This window comes from Oncorhynchus tshawytscha, linkage group LG07, assembly GCF_018296145.1.
Source record: "Oncorhynchus tshawytscha isolate Ot180627B linkage group LG07, Otsh_v2.0, whole genome shotgun sequence".
Lineage (NCBI taxonomy): Eukaryota > Metazoa > Chordata > Actinopteri > Salmoniformes > Salmonidae > Oncorhynchus > Oncorhynchus tshawytscha.
In genome coordinates this window covers 30,916,356-30,925,438 of record NC_056435.1, presented here as the reverse complement: position 1 = coordinate 30,925,438, position 9,083 = coordinate 30,916,356, and the positions used below count along the sequence as shown (strand labels likewise).

General features: G+C 42.0%; 1 pseudogene; it reads left to right on the top strand.

Moving 5' to 3' along the window:
• Nucleotides 1-261: 261 nt before the first annotated feature.
• On the top strand, nt 262-8,813 carry LOC112254351 (annotated as a pseudogene).
• Nucleotides 8,814-9,083: the final 270 nt, after the last annotated feature.

Genomic DNA, 9,083 nt, shown 5'->3' with positions numbered 1-9,083 from the left:
GTGGCCAATAGAACGGATAATAGAGGCGGGATACCCACTCGTGGATTTGGGCCTGGTCGGGGAGCACCAGTATATCCTTCGTCAGGCTCATCAAAAAAAATATATTTCTCCAGTTCGAGGTGAGTAATCGCTGTTCTGATATCCATAAGCTCTTTTCAGTCATAAGAGATAGTAGCAGAAACATGAAGTACAAAATAATTTACAAACAATGTGAGAAAAAAAAACACAAAATAGCACAATTGGTTAGGAGAACGTAAAACGGCAGCCATCCCCTCCGGCACCATTATTCCATTCAGTAAAGTACAGTGGGGTTCAGTACAATATAATACATTATACTGTACTTTACTATACTGTGTTGTACTGTACTATGGTCTACTGTATTATACTGAACTATACTCTACATTATTGTACTTTCCAAACTTGTGAAACATAGCAATCTATGATTGGCTCAGATTATGTTCAGATCAAATCTATGTTCAGATCAAATCAAGTTCGGACCAGATGTCTGTGGATGTTGCAATCAAGGCCGGTCTGGACCGGACCAAATCTGAACCAATTATAGAAGGGTAAAAAACGACACCTGTGGACATTGAAATAGAGACCAGGGAGGACGGACCAAATTTCAATATCTTTTCAATGTCCATGGATGTGGGTGTCGGACGGTACTCACTGGGTTATATTTGCTTTTAAAAATGAAACATTATAATATTGATTTGAATTCAATTAAATAGGCTCCAAATATGCAAAGGTTATAACCCAACCTGTTTTGGTAAGCTCGCGGCTGGGTTTACCTTACCTGGGTTTCATTAGTCCTCCTTCCAGGTCTCATCAGTCTTTGGTAGAGCTCTGTGTCCACCTAGTGGTGTAGTTTTGTTATGACACAGAGTAGTCTGAACTGTCAGATTATAACACATCTTTATCATTAGAATCACTCCTTCACCCTAATCATCACCTCATTTCTTTTGCCTCCCTGTCTCTAATTTTGCCTCCCTGTCTCTAATAATGGTCTACAATATTCATTAGGCCTATGCCGTATAGGCTTGTGCACAGTTTGTTTGTCTTGTATTCTATGGAGTCTCTGACACCCTGATGGAATTCATGGTGGATTTCTTAACCAAAAGCCAAAGAGATAGCAGATGGCAATGCCAACATTCCAGAGGAGCTGAGGGTCAACCTACAGAAGGCCCTGGACATAGCATGTGGTCTAGACGGCTACCTGGAGGAAATGAGCAGCCAGTAAAGTGCACCTCTTGCCGAACTGTATCAGTGAGTATTTCCTGTGTCTGTCCCACAAACACAGTGCACATGCATGGTTTCTCATGCACAAGTCTTACTGAACCTCTTGGAACACAACGATGGAACACAACTGGGAGAAAGTTTTCGAGGTAGGGCAAAACTCTGTTTCAGCTTCCGAAAGAGTGCGTCACATCACAGGGCATGTGGAAGGTGAGCTGTCTTTATTACCTGCATTGGGTAGAGTTGAGTGGATGCATGGTTAGAGAGACACATATTTAAATGTGCTAAATATTTGTCTTTCATTATATTTAATTGGCAGGCCAGACTCTGAAAATGCTGGTTCACATGAGTAAAGCCAAGATGATCCTTGAGATAGGCATGTTCACAGGCTATGGGGCTCTGTCAATGGCTGAGAACTGCCCGAGGATGGTTCACTGGTTGCCTGTGAGCTCGAGCCATATCTTAAAGAATTTGCTCAGCCCATATTTGACAAGTCTCCACATGGCAGGAAGGAAGGAAACAGTCAAGATATGTTCTTCCATGGATACCTTGAAGGTGACTAGTTAAAGCATGTTGTATAAAACCTGCAGTGATTTCACGTGTTGATCTGCTTGTTTAATAACCAGGTTATGAAGTCATGTGGATATACAATGCAAACCAAGTCACTTATGGAAGCATAACTATTTATATTAAAAGTGTATGATTAGTATGATTAGTGTAGCAAGTAGGCTATGCTATATAACAACCATTATTTGAGTGTCTGGTTGGGGTAAATGAAAATACACTGTATCCCATACATTTAGCTCAATGACAGGGAATGGTTCGGTGCTCTGATAATACTGTCTCTTTTTTAAAGGAAATGGCTGCAGCAGCCAAGCAGTTTGACGTGGTCTTCGTCGGCGCCGACCAGAACAACTACATCAACTACTACAAGTTCATCCTGGACCACAACCTCCTGCGGCTGAGTGGTGTGATATGTGTGGATAACTCTCTGTTCAAGGCTAAGGTCTACCTAAAGGACACCCCTGATGAAACCGGACTGGCGCTTCTGAGATTTTAACCAGTTTGTCACAAGTGATCCTCGTGTGGAGCAGGTCAAAGGGGAGACGTGGCTTGTAAAGTGGCGGATGATTACAGGGTATTTTCTCTCGTGTTAATGAGGAAGCGTTTGGTTTTCAAGGTCATTCTTCCTCTCGGAAATGGGATCAGCATCATCCGCGGAGTAGGTGCAGGTACAGGTAGTGTAGGACACATTCTCAGAACCACATTTAGTTCATTTTTTGTCCAAGTTTACTTTTAGCATTGGTACTACCATTGTTCATTGGCAACGGTGGTTACTACTACCATAAGTCAAATGGTGCCTTTACAGTACTTAACAGCTCATACAGACTTTTTCCCAGATCGTTTACTACTCACAACTTGTGTCTCAGAGCAAGGTAACATACGATGCGATATTCCGTGGTGTGAATGGGTGGTCGATCCTAGACCGGATGCGTCTGGACGGCAGGGTGGCCTATGTGACAGGGGCAGGCCAGGGTATAGGCAGGGCGTTCACACATGCTCTGGGAGAGGCTGGAGCCAAGGTGGCTGTCGTGGACATGGATCAAGGGAAGGCTCAGGGCGTGGCTGAAAGGTAAGGACTTGTCAGTAGAAAACAACACTATGATTGTTTGTTACAGTGTTGGCATTTCATATTACACTTCCACGTATTTGCCAGCAGATGGTGCTCTACTCTCACGGACAAGTAGAGTAAATACTGTATATTGTAAAATTCCAGGGCCAACTGACTATATTATATGTCAAAAAAACTTTAATGTGCACCATATTTTACATATGGAGACAAAGAATTATATAAATGATTTCAATATTATCAGTATAGACTAGGGATGAATATTTTCCCAAAAATCTACCAAGTTTCAATACCAGGAATAATTCATATTTATCCAGAGAGTCCCAGGGAAAAACAAGAAGTGCCCATTTAAAGTGTTTAAAACCAAGATATGGTCAATATGCCAGGGTTCTCCCAAAATAAGTGAGGCGATGTGCCATCTTGTTGGCTTGGCTGGGCCACTATGTAATGATTTCAGAGCAAATCAAGTATATTTCGTAGTCATAAAGTAACTATCTTCCATCGCCAGTGACATTGTTGTGAATTGCGAAACAGGCCTTTCATAAATTCTTATTTATCATGTTCCTCAATTAATTCAGCACATTTCAGCAGTAGACTATCTCCATGCACTCAGGACACACAGAAAGCACCCCAAATATAGCTTTGTCGAATCATACAAACTTGGTAACGGCAGTCAAACTAAAGTCAAATGACCAAAGTTGCTAATAAGCTTGCTAGATAACCTCCTTGAACTAATGACAGAATATCTCCTATATTTGGCCAGATCAAGTTGATGATTATACAGATAGCATATTAGCTCATGAATAACATGGAGATGAAAAGTGGAAATAGTTTCAATATCAAGGTATCTAACGGGGACCAACTCTATTTTAATAATATCTGTGTCTACTCTCATACAGTTTGTTGATCACACATTCTCTCCCGAAGCTCTCATATGGGCAGCAAGTACGAGACAGCGCAGAGAAGCGGGGGAAATGTCATACCAGGATTTTGACATGCATAGGCGAGAGACGTGTTTTGATAATACTACCTATGGATTACAGAATAAAGTTAGGAATTTTCATGCGAGATTCATGTTAGATTGGAACTGGATAGAAAAATAGCCTAGGCTCTAGGACAGGAGAAGATGATAGAATTTTCCCTCATGCCTCTGAATTCTTAACAGACTTCATGTCTGTGACAGAGATGCCTATGTAGTGAAATGTGCATAGGCCTGTCATATTTGGGACTGTCTGAAGAGTCACAATGACAGCTCAAAGAGACATGTTATTTTATGAGCTATACTGTAGGGGTTTCCTGTAGGGTTTATTAACTTTATTTCAGGTTGCGTGTGAAGTCCGGCACAGTCAATTATGCGTGTGCTTTGAATTTATGGTGACTTTGTGTGAAGTAAATACACTAGGCTAAAGGCTTCCTTGCGACAACCTGTTTGGATAATATGCTATGACTTTTTTTGCTAATCTACTGCTGCGCATGTTGTGCATTTTGTGGAATTGCATTAGTGCAACATTTGGGGAAAACGTTGTAATTTCCTGTGTCTTGTCATAATTTTTTGAGCTGAAATGTGGAGATTGTTTTCCGGGACAGTCCCGGGACCCCGGTTACCCTTGTTAATCCTTAGTCTAGACATGTTGCCTATTGTCACATTTTAAACAGCCACTACTTTTTAATACAGGGATCAATTGTATTGCGATTACTGCTGACATCAGCAAATCCATGAATGTTGAGAGGATGATTGACAGCATTGTGTCCAAATGGGGAGAGATCCAAATAGCATGCAACAATGCAGGGATACACATGAACTCAGCCAGTGAAGACACCAGTCAGGAAGAGTGGGACCAAACCTTTGATGTCAACTTGAAGGAGACTTTCATGTCCTGTCAGGTGTTTAACTCCTCTACTGTATACTACTGTAGGCCTGTTTGATCTATTCCATCACTCAGAGGGTCATAACTGTGTCATAGAAAAATATAGTTTGCATTTCAGTTCAGCTTACATGTCTATGTGTCTTGGGGGGAATGTTTGGCCTGTAAGATACACATGAAATATATAGGAGAGTTTGAGTTAGGGTCTTTGAGTAAGTATGAATAATAATGAAAGGTGTGCACTAATGGTGCTTTTCCATTGTGACTTACCCCCACACCAGTGGGTCGCTAAGGTTTTATGTTAATGTCAGCTCTAGTGATATTGTGTTTCTATCAGGACTGTGACACACACAAAAATGGACTTACAAAAATGATGTTTTATTGTCACATACACTGGATAGGTGCAGTGAAAGGTGTTGTTTTACAGGTTCAGCTGGAGTAAATTAGGGTTAATTTACTTGCTCAAGGGCACATCGACAGATGTTTCACCTTGTCGGCTCGGGTAGGTAGCGTCAGGTAGCGCAACACTCTACCCGCTAGTCTACCTGTCGCTCTAAAGACTAAAGACTTGTGGTCGGCCACTAAAGATTTGTGGCGAGCAGAATCAACAACCTCCTCTCAGGAATGTTGCTTCGTGAGAAGGTGTCAAAGTTCACAGTTAGCCCTTGTTATGTAAATGCAAGCTGAAAAGTACTAAGGGCCTTGCCTTTAAGTTAGATCCGTTCCCGTCAGAGCCATGGTCCGGTGAGACACGGGTGCCAGCCTGCAAAGATGGAAACAGAAAAGTCTGAGCCTTTTGGGTAAAACACTGGGGTAAATCTTCAATGGAAATGCAGCAATAGGGTGTCAATACTAAAAGTGTGAAGAATGTTCCTAATATGCGTCCATTCCCCCTGAATTCTCGCCTCAGGCTGCAGGTCATGTGATGCTGAAGCAAGGATATGGGAAGATTATTAACACAGCGTCCATGGCCAGTCTAATAGGTGAGTGATGATTCTATCTATCCTGTATATTTGTCTTCCTTTCATCTCCATGTATTGTGAGCCAAATGAAGAATGGTGAGCCAAGTGAAGAATAATGAGATGAGCTTTGTTGCTGATGTCTCCTACGCTAAGAAGTACATGTAATACACATCACAGTGCTGTTTTGCACCAGAACACCATTGTATACCATTTGTTTCTGTAGCGTTGCAAACAGACTTGACTGGGCTTCTATAGTATTGCCATGTCAGTGTCTTTTAGTGAGCTTAAAGTGACATTAGAGGAAGAGAACTTGGTGACCCATTTCTCAAATGCAATCTATGTCTAACAGTATAATTGCTACTACTGCTAATCTTCATCGTATCACTGTTTATTCAGGCCAATGCTATAGTGATTTATCCAACCCCCCCATTATTCTCCCGCTGCAAACGCACAGTTGTGATTGCTGCTCATTAAAGGCAGTTTTGCATCATAATAAACATCCGTCTCCTGAGCTGTGGGGAGGATGTGGAAGACAGGCAACCTGAGGTCCAACATGTAAAGGGTGTTCCTGTGCAACAACCCTGCCTGCCTGTGCCAAGGGCCGTGTTTAAGCAGCGGAAGATGCTTTCAGATTTTACTGAGTGCATTGTGAAATCTGAGTTATTCACAGCCCAGTTGAAATCCTCCTACAGGTTCCTCCAGAGGAACAGCAGCACTTCATCAGCAGTATAGTCAAATCGCCAATAAACTCCTGTACCATATGGGCCTCAGTCCCAACTACAGGGGCAATCTGTAAAACAGGACCATGCTGGTAAATAGAGGCCGGTATAAAAAAAGTGATCAATTACTCACATTACCAGCAGTCCTGAAGGAATTTACTTTATTGGTCTGGACATCTGTTATAATATTGTCATAATGCATAATCAGATGGGACTTGTTCTAGCCAAGTAGGGTACCAAAAAGCAGCCGTGAATGTCCAATTAAAATGCACAATGACAGCTTTTTGTCCATCTGCTGAATAAAATGTGTTTTTCCCCCCTCCCCATCTCAGGAGAATGATGGTCAGACACACAGGAGGAGGAGCATTAAATGTACACTACATTAACAAAAATATGTGGACACCTGCTCGTCGAACATCTCATTCCAAAATCAAAAATCATGAGCATTAATATGGAGTTGGTCCCCCCCTTTGCTGCTATAACAGCCACCACTCTTCTGGGAAGGCTTTCCACTAGATGTTGGAACATTTCTGAGGGGACTTGCTTCCATCATGCCACAAGAGCATTAGTGAGGTCGGGCACTGATGTTTGGCGATTTAGACCTGGCTCGCAGTCGGCGTTCCAATTCAACCCAAAGGTATTCAATGGAGGTTGAGGTCAGGGTTCTGTGCAGGCCAGTCAAGTTGTTCCACACCGATCTCGACAAACTATTTCTGTATGTACCTCATTTTGTGCACGAGGGGATTGTCATGCTTTAACAGAGTCCAATGGTGGCGAGCTTTACACCACTCCAGCCAAAGCTTGGTATTGCGCATGGTGATCTTAGGCTTGTGTGCAGCTGCTTGGCCATAGAAACTAATGTCATGAAGCTCCCGATGAACAGTTCTTGTGCTGACATTGCTTCCAGGGGCAGTTTAGAACACAGTAATGAGTGTTGCGAGGACAGCCAATTTTTGCGCGCTACGCGATCAGCACTTGGCGGTCTCATTCTGTTAGCTGGTGTGGCCTACCACTTTGCGACTAAGCCGTTGTTGCTCTTAGACATTTCCACTTCACAATAACAGCACATACTGTTGACCGGGGCAGCTTTAGCAGAGCAGTTATTTGACGAACTGACTTGTTGGAAAGGTGGCATCCTATGACGGTGCCACGTTGAAAGTCACTGAGGCCATTCTATATTTCTCTATGGAGATTGCATGGCTGTGTGTTCAATTTTATACACCTGTCAGCAACGGGTGTGGCTGAAATAGCCAAATCCACTCATTTTTAAGGGGTGTCCACATACTTTTGTGTATATATAGTGCATTTATACATGCTAACAATATATATTCCAATATATATGGTCATATTTTTCATGCTGTTTGACTGTATTGGGAAGAGGATGTGCAGTGTTTGACCTGAGTGAGCAGAATAGAGGGAGTCATTGCAGTGGAACTGTCATTCAAATGAATATACCTAGGGATGTGGCGGTCACGTAATTTCATCAGCCCGTGATTGTCAAGCAAATAACTTTCGGGCTAATGGTAATTGACCGTTTAATTAACATAAACACATTTAGCATCTCCTGGCTTCCACACATGGCCTACAAGCCACTGATGCAGATCTACATTTAAAACATCTACATTTAAAAAAGTCTAGTAATATAGCCTTCTCCTTCACAATAAACCCATTACCTATTTTAGACAGGTATAAAGAAGCATGATATGAAGAAATAGTTGTCGTTATGTTATGTCCTGATCTGTCTATGCCAAATGGCTGTGGGCGACACTAGTTCCTCTAGCAGACAAGATTTGCTTAGAATTCCATTGCAGTATTTTATAGTAAAAAGAATACAATTGAACAAAGCTGAATAAAATAGAAAGGATATTTTCACCAAACAATTTGAGTGAGTGCACACATGCAACTATTCTGTGTTGAGTGGTTAACAAAGAAATAAGTATTCCTATATGCTTAATTTAGAGTTATTAATGTAACTTTAGTTGTTCTACAAACGTTGGGCTATATTTTGGGATTTTTAATACATTGTAAGGCTGCATGATGCGACTAGTGATGATTAGAGAAAAGTTGCTTGAAAGACGAGCTCTGCTTTGTTTTTTTTGCAGTGTTAAGGCTGGGCGCTGCTGGTGGAGAAGTCAGGTGCAGGAGAGCAGAGAGGTGTGAACAGTCCACTTTATTTGGCAGGAGAGAATAACAGCAGGACGCAGCTGCGCCAAAAACCTCCAACCAAAATTAGGCAAAAATAGACACAACTATATAAAGTTAACAAAGTAACAATCTTCATGTAAACAATAAACACGGAACAAACCAGCATAACACAAAACAATCCTACACAAAGACATGATGGGGAACAGAGGAATAAATACATATGATAATTGGGGAATGAAAACCAGGTGTGCAGGGAACAAGACAAAACAAATGGATACATGAAAAATGGAGTGGTAATGGCTAGAAAGCCGGTGATGTCGACCGCCGAACGCCGCCCAAACAAGGAGAGGAGCGACTTCAGCGGAAGTCGTGAAACACAGTTGTCATGACGTTGGCCTGCGGGTAGGTTTATGACAGTCATAAATACCTCTTCCCCCCTTTTTCCTCTCTCTAACCTACTGATGTTACATGTGCAAAACCCTTGGTTAGCATAGAGATTCTGGGAACATCAGAAGGTGGAGGGAAA